An 18,175-nucleotide genomic window follows, 5' to 3' on the forward strand; every position below is an offset into this window, starting at 1 on the left:
TGGATTTTACACTTTTTTCAGATGGCCCTTTTGACCGGGGGGAAGTGAGACTTCATTGTAGTGCAGATTTCCTTTGCAAGCTTGCTTGGTTGGCCAAAAAGGGCGTATGCGTTTTTTCCTGAATATATTCAGGAAAAAACGCATACGCCCTTTTTGGCCAAGTGCATCATTGTGGACGTTCTGCCTCTTTTCCTATGCTTTCAATGCAATTCCAGTCTACCTCCTGAAATCGGTTTCCTGCAATTCTGCCCCGCTTTCAAGTCCTCTTGGCAGCCTTACTTCAGTCTATTTTTGGACGATAGCTGTCATTTATAACTCTGCAGGTTTGTGAATTACAGTGCCCCTGAGCTCCTTTCTTCAACTCGCTTTCTTTTGAGCTGGCCGCACCACCGCAGGATGGCTTCAGGCCCTAATCTGGTTCCGGTACGGCACGCTGAGCCTTTGGTTATTTCCTCTTCCTGGTGGGAAATGAGAGTTAAATTTGCCCGTCCAGACACCTCCAGCTAGCCTCTCATTGGTTCTCGCTATTCCTGTTCATCTTCCGCAGAAATTGCAAACTGGGCCAAACAGGAGGTTAAAGGGACTGACTCTCCAAGTGGGGAGAGTGTTAGTAAAGCGTCTGGAATGTTGCACCCGAGTACCAGGGGAGGAAAACTGAGACATATTTGAACACGTCTCCCCTTCACATGGTTGATCATACTTGGGTTCCACATGCATGTTTTAGCTGAAGGAAGAATACCTTAAACCTGTGTATTGAAACCCGTGGAATGGGTACCATGCAATATGACTTCAAAGGGTCTTCATTTGCTCTCCGAACCTCTCCAATCCTATCACTGCTGCGTTTATGCCCCTGTACACATGCTTGATTCTCTTTCGGAGACATAGCAATCCATAGGTTTTAAGATACTTACTAGTCAGGTACATTCTTAGGCATTTAATATGCGGTGTTGAGTCGATTTCGTTGAGCAAGGAGTAGCTCTTGTCTATTCCATATTTGGCTTAAGGAACTTTATCTGTGCTCATTTCAATCTCTGGTTTTATGCAGCACCCCAACTCACCTTTCCCCTTAAGCAAGCATAAGTTGGTTTTCTAAATTTGAGACCCTGTTCTGTTCTGTAATTCAGTTCCTGTGTAGCCAAGTTTACATTCCGTGTATTACTGATATCTTATGATGTTTCTTTTTCTGTGTGACTTATTTCAGTTAGAATCATCATACCTGAATCCACTCATTGTGCTGCTAAGGGCCTGATGACACAGATTTCATTGCTGAGTGATATTGCTTTGTAAGTAAATACCACAACTTCTTTATCCATTTTTCACTTTCTGCGATGTTGAACTTGTACTGTAAACGAGGTTCTTGTAAACAGAGCCGTTCCAAACTTTGGGGTGGCTGTGTCTTTTTCATTTTAATTTCCCTAAGCTATAGGACCATAAGTGGAAGTGCCCTAGGTTCTGTTGCTTTGTTTTTTAGTTTTTTCAGGAAACACCATACACTTCTCCCGAGTGGTTGTTGGCAATTTACATCCCGCCCATCAGCATAACAAGGCTCCCAGTTCTCCATGGCCTGTCCTGCCTTTCTGGATTTTACACTTTTTTCAGATGGCCCTTTTGACCGGGGGGAAGTGAGACTTCATTGTAGTGCAGATTTCCTTTGCAAGCTTGCTTGGTTGGCCAAAAAGGGCGTATGCGTTTTTTCCTGAATATATTCAGGAAAAAACGCATACGCCCTTTTTGGCCAAGTGCATCATTGTGGACGTTCTGCCTCTTTTCCTATGCTTTCAATGCAATTCCAGTCTACCTCCTGAAATCGGTTTCCTGCAATTCTGCCCCGCTTTCAAGTCCTCTTGGCAGCCTTACTTCAGTCTATTTTTGGACGATAGCTGTCATTTATAACTCTGCAGGTTTGTGAATTACAGTGCCCCTGAGCTCCTTTCTTCAACTCGCTTTCTTTTGAGCTGGCCGCAACACCGCAGGATGGCTTCAGGCCCTAATCTGGTTCCGGTATGGCACACTGAGCCTTTGGTTATTTCCTCTTCCTGGTGGGAAATGAGAGTTAAATTTGCCCGTCCAGACACCTCCAGCTAGCCTCTCATTGGTTCTCGCTATTCCTGTTCATCTTCCGCAGAAATTGCAAACTGGGCCAAACAGGAGGTTAAAGGCGCTGACTCTCCAAGTGGGGAGAGTGTAAGTAAAGCGTCTGGAATGTTGCACCCGAGTACCAGGGGAGGAAAACTGAGACATATTTGAACACGTCTCCCGTTCACATGGTTGATCATACTCTGGGTTCCACATGCATGTTTTAGCTGAAGGAAGAATACCTTAAACCTGGAGAGTTGAGACCCGTGTAATGGGTACCATGCAATATGACTTCAAAGGGTCTTCATTTGCTCACCGAACCTCTCCAATCCTATCACTGCTGCGTTTATGCCCCTGTACACACGCTTGATTCTCTTTTGGAGACATAGCAATCCATAGGTTTTAAGATACTTACTAGTCAGGTACATTCTTAGGCGTTTAATATGGGTTGTTGAGTCCAATTCGTTGAGCAAGGAGTAGCTCTCGTCTATTCCATATTTGGCTTAAGGAACTTTATCTGTGCTCATTTCAATCTCTGGTTTTATGCAGCACCCCAACTCACCTTTACCCTTAAGCAAGCATAAGTTGGTTTTCTAAATTTGAGACCCTGTTCTGTTTTGGAATGCAGTTCCTGTGTAGCCAAGTTTACATTCCGTGTATTAGTGATATCTTATGATGTTTCTTTTTCTGTGTGACTTATTTCAGTTAGAATCATCGTACCTAAATCCACTCATTATGCTGCTACGGGCCTGATGACATAGATTTCATTGCTGAGTGATACTGCATTGTACGTCAGTACCACAAGTTCTTTATCCATTTTTCACTTTCTGTGATATTGAACTTGTACGGTAAACGAGGTTCTTGTAAACGGAGGCGTCCCAAACTTTGGGGTGGCTGTGTCTTTTTGATTTTAATTTCCCTAAGCTATAGGACCATAAGTGGAAGTGCCCTAGGCTCTGTTGCTTTGTTTTTTAGATGTTTCAGGAAACACCATACACTTCTCCTGAGTGTCTGTTGGCAATTTACATCCCGCCCTTCAGCCTAACAAGGCTCCCAGTTCTCCATGGCCTGTCCTGCCTTTCTGGATTTTACACTTTTTTCAGATGGCCCTTTTGACCGGGGGGAAGTGAGACTTCATTGTAGTGCAGATTTCCTTTGCAAGTTTGCTTGGTTGGCCAAAAAGGGCGTATGCGTTTTTTCCTGAATATATTCAGGAAAAAATGCATACGCCCTTTTTGGCCAAGTGCATCATTGTGGACGTTCTGCCTCTTTCCCTATGCTTTCAATGCAATTCCAGTCTACCTCCTGAAATCGGTTTCCTGCAATTCTGCCCTGCTTTCAAGTCCTCTTGGCAGCCTTACTTCAGTATATTTTTGGATGATAGCTGTCATTTATAACTCTGCAGGTTTGTGAATTACAGTGCCCCTGAGCTCCTTTCTTTTACTCGCTTTCTTGTGACCTGGCCGCAACACCGCAGGATGTCTTCAGGCCCTAATCTGGTTCTGGCACGGCACGCTGAGCCTTTGGTTAATTCCTCTTCCTGGTGGGAAATGAGAGTTAAATTTCCCATCCAGACACCTCCAGCTAGTCTCTCATTGGTTCTCGCTATTCCTGTTCATCTTCCACAGAAATTGCAAACTGGGCCAAACAGGAGGTTAAAGGGACTGACTCTCCAAGTGGGGAGAGTGTTAGTAAAGCGTCTGGAATGTTGCACCCGAGTACCAGGGGAGGAAAACTGAGACATATTTGAACACGTCTCCAGATAACATGGTTGATCATACTCTGGGTTCCACATGCATGTTTTAGCTGAAGGAAGAATACCTAAAATCTGCGTAGTTGAAACCCGTGGAATGGGTACCATGCAATATGACTTCAAAGGTCTTCATTTGCTCACTGAACCTCTCCAATCCTATCACTGCTGCATTTATGCCCCTGTACACATGCTTGATTCTCTTTCGGAGACATAGCAATCTATAGGTTTTAAGATACTTACTACTCAGGTACATTCTTAGGCGTTTAATATGCGGTGTTGAGTCCATTTCGTTGAGCAAGGAGTAGCTCTTGTCTATTCCATATTTGGCTTAAGGAGCTTTATCTGTGCTCATTTCAATCTCTGGTTTTATGCAGCACCCCAACTCACCTTTCCCCTTAAGCAAGCATAAGTTGGTTTTCTAAATTTGAGACCCTGTTCTGTTCTGTAATTCAGTTCCTGTGTAGCCAAGTTTACATTCCGTGTATTACTGATATCTTATGATGTTTCTTTTTCTGTGTGACTTATTTCAGTTAGAATCATCATACCTGAATCCACTCATTGTGCTGCTAAGGGCCTGATGACACAGATTTCATTGCTGAGTGATATTGCTTTGTAAGTAAATACCACAACTTCTTTATCCATTTTTCACTTTCTGCGATGTTGAACTTGTACTGTAAACGAGGTTCTTGTAAACAGAGCCATTCCAAACTTTGGGGTGGCTGTGTCTTTTTGATTTTAATTTCCCTAAGCTATAGGACCATAAGTGGAAGTGCCCTAGGTTCTGTTGCTTTGTTTTTTAGATGTTTCAGGAAACACCATACACTTCTCCCTAGTGGTTGTTGGCAATTTACATCCCGCTCATCAGCATAACAAAGCTCCCAGTTCTCCATGGCCTGTCCTGCCTTTCTGGATTTTACACTTTTTTCAGATGGCCCTTTTGACCGGGGGGAAGTGAGACTTCATTGTAGTGCAGATTTCCTTTGCAAGCTTGCTTGGTTGGCCAAAAAGGGCGTATGCGTTTTTTCCTGAATATATTCAGGAAAAAACGCATACGCCCTTTTTGGCCAAGTGCATCATTGTGGACGTTCTGCCTCTTTTCCTATGCTTTCAATGCAATTCCAGTCTACCTCCTGAAATCGGTTTCCTGCAATTCTGCCCCACTTTCAAGTCCTCTTGGCAGCCGTACTTCAGTCAATTTTTGGACGATAGCTGTCATTTATAACTCTGCAGGTTTGTGAATTGCAGTGCCCCTGAGCTCCTTTCTTCAACTCGCTTTCTTGTGACCTGGCCACAACTCCGCAGGATGGCTTCAGGCCCTAATCTGGTTCCGGCCCGGCATGCTGAGCCTTTGGTTAATTCCTCTTCCTGGTGGGAAATGAGAGTTAAATTTGCCCGTACAGACACCTCCAGCTAGCCTCTCATTGGTTCTCGCTATTCCTGTTCATCTTCCGCAGAAATTGCAAACTGGGCCAAACAGGAGGTTAAAGGGACTGACTCTCCAAGTGGGGAGAGTGTTAGTAAAGCGTCTGAAATGTTGCACCCGAGTACCAGGGGAGGAAAACTGAGACATATTTGAACACGTCTCCCGTTCACATGGTTGATCATACTCTGGGTTCCACACGCATGTTTTAGCTGAAGGAAGAATACCTTAAACCTAGAGAGTTGAGACCCCTGTAATGGGTACCATGCAATATGACTTCAAAGGGTCTTCATTTGCTCACCAAACCTCTCCAATCCTATCACTGCTGCGTTTATGCCCCTGTACACATGCTTGATTCTCTTTTGGAGGCATAGCAATCCATAGGTTTTAAGATACTTACTAGTCAGGTACATTCTTAGGCGTTTAATATGGGGTTTTGAGTCCATTACGTTCAGCAAGGAGTAGCTCTTGTCTATTCCATATTTGGCTTAAGGAACTTTATCTGTGCTCATTTCAATCTCTGGCTTTATGCAGCACCCCAACTCACCTTTCCCCTTAAGCAAGCATAAGTTGGTTTTCTAAATTTGAGACCCTGTTCTGTTTTGGAATGCAGTTCCTGTGTAGCCAAGTTTACATTCCGTGTATTAGTGATATCTTATGATGTTTCTTTTTCTGTGTGACTTATTTCAGTTAGAATCATCGTACCTGAATCCACTCATTATGCTGCTACGGGCCTGATGACATAGATTTCATTGCTGAGTGATACTGCATTGTACGTAAGTACCACAAGTTCTTTATCCATTTTTCAATTTCTGCGATGTTGAACTTGTACTTTAAACGAGGTTCTTGTAAACAGAGCCGTTCCAAACTTTGTGGTGGCTGTGTCTTTTTCATTTTAATTTCCCTAAGCTATAGGACCATAAGTGGAAGTGCCCTAGGCTCTGTTGCTTTGTTTTTTAGATGTTTCAGGAAACACCATGCACTTCTCCCGAGTGGTTGTTGGCAATTTACATCCCGCCCATCAGCATAACAAGGCTCCCAGTTCTCCATGGCCTGTCCTGCCTTTCTGGATTTTACACTTTTTTCAGATGGCCCTTTTGACCGGGGGGAAGTGAGACTTCATTGTAGTGCAGATTTCCTTTGCAAGCTTGCTTGGTTGGCCAAAAAGGGCGTATGCGTTTTTTCCTGAATATATTCAGGAAAAAACGCATACGCCCTTTTTGGCCAAGTGCATCATTGTGGACGTTCTGCCTCTTTTCCTATGCTTTCAATGCAATTCCAGTCTACCTCCTGAAATCGGTTTCCTGCAATTCTGCCCCGCTTTCAAGTCCTCTTGGCAGCCTTACTTCAGTCTATTTTTGGACGATAGCTGTCATTTATAACTCTGCAGGTTTGTGAATTACAGTGCCCCTGAGCTCCTTTCTTCAACTCGCTTTCTTGTGACCTGGCCGCAACACCGCAGGATGTCTTCAGGCCCTAATCTGGTTCCGGCACGGCATGCTGAGCCTTTGGTTATTTCCTCTTCCTGGTGGGAAATGAGAGTTAAATTTGCCCATCCAGACACCTCCAGCTAGTCTCTCATTGGTTCTCGCTATTCCTGTTCATCTTCCGCAGAAATTGCAAACTGGGCCAAACAGGAGGTTAAAGGCGCTGACTCTCCAAGTGGGGAGAGTGTTAGTAAAGCGTCTGGAATGTTGCACCCGAGTACCAGGGGAGGAAAACTGAGACATATTTGAACACGTCTCCCCTTCACATGGTTGATCATACTTGGGTTCCACATGCATGTTTTAGCTGAAGGAAGAATACCTTAAACCTGTGTATTGAAACCCGTGGAATGGGTACCATGCAATATGACTTCAAAGGGTCTTCATTTGCTCTCCGAACCTCTCCAATCCTATCACTGCTGCGTTTATGCCCCTGTACACATGCTTGATTCTCTTTCAGAGACATAGCAATCCATAGGTTTTAAGATACTTACTAGTCAGGTACATTCTTAGGCATTTAATATGCGGTGTTGAGTCCATTTCGTTGAGCAAGGAGTAGCTCTTGTCTATTGCATATTTGGCTTAAGGAACTTTATCTGTGCTCATTTCAATCTCTGGTTTTATGCAGCACCCCAACTCACCTTTCCCCTTAAGCAAGCATAAGTTGGTTTTCTAAATTTGAGACCCTGTTCTGTTCTGTAATTCAGTTCCTGTGTAGCCAAGTTTACATTCCGTGTATTACTGATATCTTATGATGTTTCTTTTTCTGTGTGACTTATTTCAGTTAGAATCATCATACCTGAATCCACTCATTGTGCTGCTAAGGGCCTGATGACACAGATTTCATTGCTGAGTGATATTGCTTTGTAAGTAAATACCACAACTTCTTTATCCATTTTTCACTTTCTGCGATGTTGAACTTGTACTGTAAACGAGGTTCTTGTAAACAGAGCCGTTCCAAACTTTGGGGTGGCTGTGTCTTTTTCATTTTAATTTCCCTAAGCTATAGGACCATAAGTGGAAGTGCCCTAGGTTCTGTTGCTTTGTTTTTTAGTTGTTTCAGGAAACACCATACACTTCTCCCAAGTGGTTCTTCGCAATTTACATCCCGCCCATCAGCATAACAAGGCTCCCAGTTCTCCATGGCCTGTCCTGCCTTTCTGGATTTTACACTTTTTTCAGATGGCCCTTTTGACCGGGGGGAAGTGAGACTTCATTGTAGTGCAGATTTCCTTTGCAAGCTTGCTTGCTTGGCCAAAAAGGGCGTATGCGTTTTTTCCTGAATATATTCAGGAAAAAACGCATACGCCCTTTTTGGCCAAGTGCATCATTGTGGACGTTCTGCCTCTTTTCCTATGCTTTCAATGCAATTCCAGTCTACCTCCTGAAATCGGTTTCCTGCAATTCTGCCCCGCTTTCAAGTCCTCTTGGCAGCCTTACTTCAGTCTATTTTTGGACGATAGCTGTCATTTATAACTCTGCAGGTTTGTGAATTACAGTGCCCCTGAGCTCCTTTCTTCAACTCGCTTTCTTGTGACCTGGCCGCAACACCGCAGGATGGCTTCAGGCCCTAATCTGGTTCCGGCCCGGCATGCTGAGCCTTTGGTTAATTCCTCTTCCTGGTGGGAAATGAGAGTTAAATTTGCCCGTCCAGACACCTCCAGCTAGTCTCTCATTGGTTCTCGCTATTCCTGTTCATCTTCCGCAGAAATTGCAAACTGGGCCAAACAGGAGGTTAAAGGCGCTGACTCTCCAAGTGGGGAGAGTGTTAGTAAAGCGTCTGGAATGTTGCACCCGAGTACCAGGGGAGGAAAACTGAGACATATTTGAACACGTCTCCCGTTCACATGGTTGATCATACTCTGGGTTCCACATGCATGTTTTAGCTGAAGGAAGAATACCTTAAACCTGGAGAGTTGAGACCCGTGTAATGGGTACCATGCAATATGACTTCAAAGGGTCTTCATTTGCTCACCGAACATCTCCAATCCTATCACTGCTGCGTTTATGCCCCTGTACACACGCTTGATTCTCTTTTAGAGACATAGCAATCCATAGGTTTTAAGATACTTACTAGTCAGGTACATTCTTAGGCGTTTAATATGGGGTGTTGAGTCCAATTCGTTGAGCAAGGAGTAGCTCTCGTCTATTCCATATTTGGCTTAAGGAACTTTATCTGTGCTCATTTCAATCTCTGGTTTTATGCAGCACCCCAACTCACCTTTCCCCTTAAGCAAGCATAAGTTGGTTTTCTAAATTTGAGACCCTGTTCTGTTTTGGAATGCAGTTCCTGTGTAGCCAAGTTTACATTCCGTGTATTAGTGATATCTTATGATGTTTCTTTTTCTGTGTGACTTATTTCAGTTAGAATCATCGTACCTGAATCCACTCATTATGCTGCTACGGGCCTGATGACATAGATTTCATTGCTGAGTGATACTGCATTGTACGTCAGTACCACAAGTTCTTCATCCATTTTTCACTTTCTGTGATATTGAACTTGTACGGTAAACGAGGTTCTTGTAAACGAAGGCGTCCCAAACTTTGGGGTGGCTGTGTCTTTTTGATTTTAATTTCCCTAAGCTATAGGACCATAAGTGGAAGTGCCCTAGGCTCTGTTGCTTTGTTTTTTAGATGTTTCAGGAAACACCATACACTTCTCCTGAGTGTCTGTTGGCAATTTACATCCCGCCCATCAGCATAACAAGGCTCCCAGTTCTCCATGGCCTGTCCTCCCTTTCTGGATTTTACACTTTTTTCAGATGGCCCTTTTGACCAGGGAGAAGTGAGACTTCATTGTAGTGCAGATTTCCTTTGCAAGTTTGCTTGGTTGGCCAAAAAGGGCGTATGCGTTTTTTCCTGAATATATTCAGGAAAAAACGCATACGCCCTTTTTGGCCAAGTGCATCATTGTGGACGTTCTGCCTCTTTTCCTATGCTTTCAATGCAATTCCAGTCTACCTCCTGAAATCGGTTTCCTGCAATTCTGCCCCGCTTTCAAGTCCTCTTGGCAGCCTTACTTCAGTCTATTTTTGGACGATAGCTGTCATTTATAACTCTGCAGGTTTGTGAATTACAGCGTCCCTGAACTCCTTTCTTCAACTCGCTTTCTTGTGACCTTGCCGCAACACCGCAGGATGGCTTCAGGCCCTAATCTGGTTCTGGCACGGCACGCTGAGCCTTTGGTTAATTCCTCTTCCTGGTGGGAAATGAGAGTTAAATTTGCTCATCCAGACACCTCCAGCTAGCCTCTCATTGGTTCTCGCTATTCCTGTTCATCTTCCACAGAAATTGCAAACTGGGCCAAACAGGGGGTTAAAGGGACTGACTCTCCAAGTGGGGAGAGTGTTAGTAAAGCGTCTGGAATGTTGCACCCGAGTACCAGGGTACGAAAACTGAGACATATTTGAACACGTCTCCCGATCACATGGTTGATCATACTCTAGGTTCCACATGCATGTTTTAGCTGAAGGAAGAATACCTTAAACCTGGGTAGTTGAAACCCGTGGAATGGGTACCATGCAATATGACTTCAAAGGGTCTTCATTTGCTCACGAACCTCTCCAATCCTATCACTGCTGCGTTTATGCCCCTGTACACATGCTTGATTCTCTTTCGGAGACATAGCAATCCATAGGTTTTAAGATACTTACTAGTCAGGTACATTCTTAGGCGTTTAATATGCGGTGTTGAGTCCATTTCGTTGAGCAAGGAGTAGCTCTTGTCTATTCCATATTTGGCTTAAGGAACTTTATCTGTGCTCATTTCAATCTCTGGTTTTATGCAGCACCCCAACTCACCTTTCCCCTTAAGCAAGCATAAGTTAGTTTTCTAAATTTGAGACCCTGTTCTGTTCTGTAATTCAGTTCCTGTGTAGCCAAGTTTACATTCCGTGTATTACTGATATCTTATGATGTTTCTTTTTCTGTGTGACTTATTTCAGTTAGAATCATCATACCTGAATCCACTCATTGTGCTGCTAAGGGCCTGATGACACAGATTTCATTGCTGAGTGATATTGTTTTGTAAGTAAATACCACAACTTCTTTATCCATTTTTCACTTTCTGCGATGTTGAACTTGTACTGTAAACGAGGTTCTTGTAAACAGAGCCGTTCCAAACTTTGGGGTGGCTGTGTCTTTTTGATTTTAATTTCCCTAAGCTATAGGACCATAAGTGGAAGTGCCCTAGGTTCTGTTGCTTTGTTTTTTAGTTGTTTCAGGAAACACCATACACTTCTCCCAAGTGGATCTTGGCAATTTACATCCCGCCCATCAGCATAACAAGGCTCCCAGTTCTCCATGGCCTGTCCTGCCTTTCTGGATTTTACACTTTTTTCAGATGGCCCTTTTGACCGGGGGGAAGTGAGACTTCATTGTAGTGCAGATTTCCTTTGCAAGCTTGCTTGGTTGGCCAAAAAGGGCGTATGCGTTTTTTCCTGAATATATTCAGGAAAAAACGCATACGCCCTTTTTGGCCAAGTGCATCATTGTGGACGTTCTGCCTCTTTTCCTATGCTTTCAATGCAATTCCAGTCTACCTCCTGAAATCGGTTTCCTGCAATTCTGCCCCGCTTTCAAGTCCTCTTGGCAGCCTTACTTCAGTCTATTTTTGGACGATAGCTCTCATTTATAACTCTGCAGGTTTGTGAATTACAGTGCCCCTGAGCTCCTTTCTTCAACTCGCTTCTTGTGAGCTGGCCGCAACACCGCAGGATGGCTTCAGGCCCTAATCTGGTTCCGGCCCGGCATGCTGAGCCTTTGGTTAATTCCTCTTCCTGGTGGGAAATGAGAGTTAAATTTGCCCGTCCAGACACCTCCAGCTAGTCTCTCATTGGTTCTCGCTATTCCTGTTCATCTTCCGCAGAAATTGCAAACTGGGCCAAACAGGAGGTTAAAGGCGCTGACTCTCCAAGTCGGGAGAGTGTTAGTAAAGCGTCTGGAATGTTGCACCCGAGTACCAGGGGAGGAAAACTGAGACATATTTGAACACGTCTCCCGTTCACATGGTTGATCATACTCTGGGTTCCACATGCATGTTTTAGCTGAAGGAAGAATACCTTAAACCTGGAGAGTTGAGACCCGTGTAATGGGTACCATGCAATATGACTTCAAAGGGTCTTCATTTGCTCACCGAACCTCTCCAATCCTATCACTGCTGCGTTTATGCCCCTGTACACAGGCTTGATTCTCTTTCGGAGACATAGCAATCCATAGGTTTTAAGATACTTACTAGTCAGGTACATTCTTAGTCGTTTAATAAGCGGTGTTGAGTCCATTTCGTTGAGCAAGGAGTAGCTCTTGTCTATTCCATATTTGGCTTAAGGAACTTTATCTGTGCTCATTTCAATCTCTGGTTTTATGCAGCACCCCAACTCACCTTTCCCCTTAAGCAAGCATAAGTTAGTTTTCTAAATTTGAGACCCTGTTCTGTTCTGTAATTCAGTTCCTGTGTAGCCAAGTTTACATTCCGTGTATTACTGATATCTTATGATGTTTCTTTTTCTGTGTGACTTATTTCAGTTAGAATCATCATACCTGATTCCACTCATTGTGCTGCTAAGGGCCTGATGACACAGATTTCATTGCTGAGTGATATTGCTTTGTAAGTAAATACCACAACTTCTTTATCCATTTTTCACTTTCTGCGATGTTGAACTTGTACTGTAAACGAGGTTCTTGTAAACAGAGCCGTTCCAAACTTTGGGGTGGCTGTGTCTTTTTCATTTTAATTTCCCTAAGCTATAGGACCATAAGTGGAAGTGCCCTAGGTTCTGTTGCTTTGTTTTTTAGTTGTTTCAGGAAACACCATACACTTCTCCCAAGTGGTTCTTGGCAATTTACATCCCGCCCATCAGCATAACAAGGCTCCCAGTTCTCCATGGCCTGTCCTGCCTTTCTGGATTTTACACTTTTTTCAGATGGCCCTTTTGACCGGGGGGAAGTGAGACTTCATTGTAGTGCAGATTTCCTTTGCAAGCTTGCTTGGTTGGCCAAAAAGGGCGTATGCGTTTTTTCCTGAATATATTCAGGAAAAAACACATACGCCCTTTTTGGCCAAGTGCATCATTGTGGACGTTCTGCCTCTTTTCCTATGCTTTCAATGCAATTCCAGTCTACCTCCTGAAATCGGTTTCCTGCAATTCTGCCCCGCTTTCAAGTCCTCTTGGCAGCCTTACTTCAGTCTATTTTTGGACGATAGCTGTCATTTATAACTCTGCAGGTTTGTGAATTACAGTGCCCCTGAGCTCCTTTCTTCAACTCGCTTTCTTGTGACCTGGCCGCAACACCGCAGGATGGCTTCAGGCCCTAATGTGGTTCCGGTACGGCACGCTGAGCCTTTGGTTAATTCCTCTTCCTGGTGGGAAATGAGAGTTAAATTTGCCCGTCCAGACACCTCCAGGTAGTCTCTCATTGGTTCTCGCTATTCCTGTTCATCTTCCGCAGAAATTGCAAACTGGGCCAAACAGGAGGTTAAAGGGACTGACTCTCCAAGTGGGGAGAGTGTTAGTAAAGCGTCTGGAATGTTGCACCCGAGTACCAGGGTACGAAAACTGAGACATATTTGAACACGTCTCCCGATCACATGGTTGATCATACTCTAGGTTCCACATGCATGTTTTAGCTGAAGGAACAATACCTTACACCTGGGTAGTTGAAACCCGTGGAATGGGTACCATGCAATATGACTTCAAAGGGTCTTCATTTGCTCACGAACCTCTCCAATCCTATCACTGCTGCATTTATGCCCCTGTACACATGCTTGATTCTCTTTCGGAGACATAGCAATCCATAGGTTTTAAGATACTTACTAGTCAGGTACATTCTTAGGCGTTTAATATGCGGTGTTGAGTCCATTTCGTTGAGCAAGGAGTAGCTCTTGTCTATTCCATATTTGGCTTAAGGAACTTTATCTGTGCTCATTTCAATCTCTGGTTTTATGCAGCACCCCAACTCACCTTTCCCCTTAAGCAAGCATAAGTTAGTTTTCTAAATTTGAGACCCTGTTCTGTTCTGTAATTCAGTTCCTGTGTAGCCAAGTTTACATTCCGTGTATTACTGATATCTTATGATGTTTCTTTTTCTGTGTGACTTATTTCAGTTAGAATCATCATACCTGAATCCACTCATTGTGCTGCTAAGGGCCTGATGACACAGATTTCATTGCTGAGTGATATTGTTTTGTAAGTAAATACCACAACTTCTTTATCCATTTTTCACTTTCTGCGATGTTGAACTTGTACTGTAAACGAGGTTCTTGTAAACAGAGCCGTTCCAAACTTTGGGGTGGCTGTGTCTTTTTCATTTTAATTTCCCTAAGCTATAGGACCATAAGTGGAAGTGCCCTAGGTTCTGTTGCTTTGTTTTTTAGTTGTTTCAGGAAACACCATACACTTCTCCCAAGTGGTTCTTGGCAATTTACATCCCGCCCATCAGCATAACAAGGCTCCCAGTTCTCCATGGCCTGTCCTGCCTTTCTGTGTTTTACACTTTTTTCAGATGGCCCTTTTGACCGGGGGGAAGTGAGACTTCATTGTAGTGCAGATTTCCTTTGCAAGCTTGCTTGGTTGGCCAAAAAGGGCGTATGCGTTTTTTCCTGAATATATTCAGGAAAAAACGCATACGCCCTTTTTGGCCAAGTGCATCATTGTGGACGTTCTGCCTCTTTTCCTATGCTTTCAATGCAATTCCAGTCTACCTCCTGAAATCGGTTTCCTGCAATTCTGCCCCGCTTTCAAGTCCTCTTGGCAGCCTTACTTCAGTCTATTTTTGGACGATAGCTCTCATTTATAACTCTGCAGGTTTGTGAATTACAGTGCCCCTGAGCTCCTTTCTTCAACTCGCTTCTTGTGAGCTGGCCGCAACACCGCAGGATGGCTTCAGGCCCTAATCTGGTTCCGGCCCGGCATGCTGAGCCTTTGGTTAATTCCTCTTCCTGGTGGGAAATGAGAGTTAAATTTGCCCGTCCAGACACCTCCAGCTAGCCTCTCATTGGTTCTCGCTATTCCTGTTCATCTTCCACAGAAATTGCAAACTGGGCCAAACAGGAGGTTAAAGGGACTGACTCTCCAAGTCGGAAGAGTATTAGTAAAGCGTCTGGAATGTTGCACCCGAGTACCAGGGGAGGAAAACTGAGACATATTTGAACACGTCTCCCATTCACATGGTTGATCATTCTCTGGGTTCCACATGCATGTTTTAGCTGAAGGAAGAATACCTTAAACCTGGAGAGTTGAGACCCGTGTAATGGGTACCATGCAATATGACTTCAAAGGGTCTTCATTTGCTCACCGAACCTCTCCAATCCTATCACTGCTGCGTTTATGCCCCTGTACACAGGCTTGATTCTCTTTCGGAGACATAGCAATCCATAGGTTTTAAGATACTTACTAGTCAGATACATTCTTAGTCATTTAATATGCGGTGTTGAGTCCATTTCGTTGAGCAAGGAGTAGCTCTTGTCTATTCCATATTTGGCTTAAGGAACTTTATCTGTGCTCATTTCAATCTCTGGTTTTATGCAGCACCCCAACTCACCTTTCCCCTTAAGCAAGCATAAGTTAGTTTTCTAAATTTGAGACCCTGTTCTGTTCTGTAATTCAGTTCCTGTGTAGCCAAGTTTACATTCCGTGTATTACTGATATCTTATGATGTTTCTTTTTCTGTGTGACTTATTTCAGTTAGAATCATCATACCTGAATCCACTCATTGTGCTGCTAAGGGCCTGATGACACAGATTTCATTGCTGAGTGATATTGCTTTGTAAGTAAATACCACAACTTCTTTATCCATTTTTCACTTTCTGCGATGTTGAACTTGTACTGTAAACGAGGTTCTTGTAAACAGAGCCGTTCCAAACTTTGGGGTGGCTGTGTCTTTTTCATTTTAATTTCCCTAAGCTATAGGACCATAAGTGGAAGTGCCCTAGGTTCTGTTGCTTTGTTTTTTAGTTGTTTCAGGAAACACCATACACTTCTCCCAAGTGGTTCTTGGCAATTTACATCCCGCCCATCAGCATAACAAGGCTCCCAGTTCTCCATGGCCTGTCCTGCCTTTCTGGATTTTACCCTTTTTTCAGATGGCCCTTTTGACCGGGGGGAAGTGAGACTTCATTGTAGTGCAGATTTCCTTTGCAAGCTTGCTTGGTTGGCCAAAAAGGGCGTATGCGTTTTTTCCTGAATATATTCAGGAAAAAACGCATACGCCCTTTTTGGCCAAGTGCATCATTGTGGACGTTCTGCCTCTTTTCCTATGCTTTCAATGCAATTCCAGTCTACCTCCTGAAATCGGTTTCCTGCAATTCTGCCCCGCTTTCAAGTCCTCTTGGCAGCCTTACTTCAGTCTATTTTTGGACGATAGCTGTCATTTATAACTCTGCAGGTTTGTGAATTACAGTGCCCCTGAGCTCCTTTCTTCAACTCGCTTTCTTGTGACCTGGCCGCAACACCGCAGGATGGCTTCAGGCCCTAATCTGGTTCCGGCCCGGCATGCTGAGCCTTTGGTTAATTCCTCTTCCTGGTGGGAAATGAGAGTTAAATTTGCCCGTCCAGACACCTCCAGCTAACCTCTCATTGGTTCTCGCTATTCCTGTTCATCTTCCGCAGAAATTGCAAACTGGGCCAAACAGGAGGTTAAAGGGACTGACTCTCCAAGTCGGGAGAGTGTTAGTAAAGCGTCTGGAATGTTGCACCCGAGTACCAGGGGAGGAAAACTGAGACATATTTGAACACGTCTCCCGTTCACATGGTTGATCATACTCTGGGTTCCACATGCATGTTTTAGCTGAAGGAAGAATACCTTAAACCTGGAGAGTTGAGACCCGTGTAATGGGTACCATGCAATATGACTTCAAAGGGTCTTCATTTGCTCACCGAACCTCTCCAATCCTATCACTGCTGCGTTTATGCCCCTGTACACATGCTTGATTCTCTTTCGGAGACATAGCAATCCATAGGTTTTAAGATACTTACTAGTCAGATACATTCTTAGGCGTTTAATATGCGGTGTTGAGTCCATTTCGTTGAGCAAGGAGCAGCTCTTGTCTATTCCATATTTGGCTTAAGGAACTTTATCTGTGCTCATTTCAATCTCTGGTTTTATGCAGCACCCCAACTCACCTTTACCCTTAAGCAAGCATAAGTTAGTTTTCTAAATTTGAGACCCTGTTCTGTTCTGTAATTCAGTTCCTGTGTAGCCAAGTTTACATTCCGTGTATTACTGATATCTTATGATGTTTCTTTTTCTGTGTGACTTATTTCAGTTAGAATCATCATACCTGAATCCACTCATTGTGCTGCTAAGGGCCTGATGACACAGATTTCATTGCTGAGTGATATTGCTTTGTAAGTAAATACCACAACTTCTTTATCCATTTTTCACTTTCTGCGATGTTGAACTTGTACTGTAAACGAGTTTCTTGTAAACAGAGCCGTTCCAAACTTTGGGGTGGCTGTGTCTTTTTCATTTTAATTTCCCTAAGCTATAGGACCATAAGTGGAAGTGCCCTAGGTTCTGTTGCTTTGTTTTTTAGATGTTTCAGGAAACACCATACACTTCTCCCGAGTGTCTGTTGGCAATTTACATCCCGCCCATCAGCATAACAAGGCTCCCAGTTCTCCATGGCCTGTCCTGCCTTTCTGGATTTTACACTTTTTTCAGATGGCCCTTTTGACCGGGGGGAAGTGAGACTTCATTGTAGTGAAGATTTCCTTTGCAAGCTTGCTTGGTTGGCCAAAAAGGGCGTATGCGTTTTTTCCTGAATATATTCAGGAAAAAACGCATACGCCCTTTTTGGCCAAGTGCATCATTGTGGACGTTCTGCCTCTTTTCCTATGCTTTCAATGCAATTCCAGTCTACCTCCTGAAATCGGTTTCCTGCAATTCTGCCCCGCTTTCAAGTCCTCTTGGCAGCCTTACTTCAGTATATTTTTGGACGATAGCTGTCATTTATAACTCTGCAGGTTTGTGAATTACAGTGCCCCTGAGCTCCTTTCTTCAACTCGCTTTCTTGTGACCTGGCTGCAACACCGCCAGATGGCTTCAGGCCCTAATCTGGTTCTGGCACGGCACGCTGAGCCTTTGGTTAATTCCTCTTCCTGGTGGGAAATGAGAGTTAAATTTGCCCATCCAGACACCTCCAGCTAGTCTTTCATTGGTTCTCGCTATTCCTGTTCATCTTCCACAGAAATTGCAAACTGGGCCAAACAGGAAGTTAAAGGGACTGACTCTCCAATTGGGGAGAGTGTTAGTAAAGCGTCTGGAATGTTGCACCCGAGTACCAGGGTACGAAAACTGAGACATATTTGAACACGTCTCCCGATCACATGGTTGATCATACTCTAGGTTCCACATGCATGTTTTAGATGAAGGAAGAATACCTTAAACCTGGGTAGTTGAAACCCGTGGAATGGGTACCATGCAATATGACTTCAAAGGGTCTTCA

At 43.9% G+C, this 18,175-nt stretch overlaps 1 long non-coding RNA gene across 6 annotated transcripts in view; it reads left to right on the plus strand.

The window, feature by feature from the left end:
- The window catches only part of LOC307181512, a 508,875-nt gene that overhangs the window by 398,653 nt on the left and 92,047 nt on the right, over positions 1–18,175 (plus strand). The window contains exon 5 of one of the 6 annotated variants that reach the window (XR_013826939.1): positions 2,786–2,867. The exons of the other annotated variants lie outside the window; for them this stretch is intronic. This is a non-coding gene — a long non-coding RNA (uncharacterized lncRNA). Of the gene's footprint in view, positions 1–2,785; positions 2,868–18,175 lie in introns of those variants that run through there. 6 annotated transcript variants of the gene reach the window in all.

This window comes from Stenella coeruleoalba, assembly GCF_951394435.1.
Source record: "Stenella coeruleoalba genome assembly, contig: scaffold_72, whole genome shotgun sequence".
Lineage (NCBI taxonomy): Eukaryota > Metazoa > Chordata > Mammalia > Artiodactyla > Delphinidae > Stenella > Stenella coeruleoalba.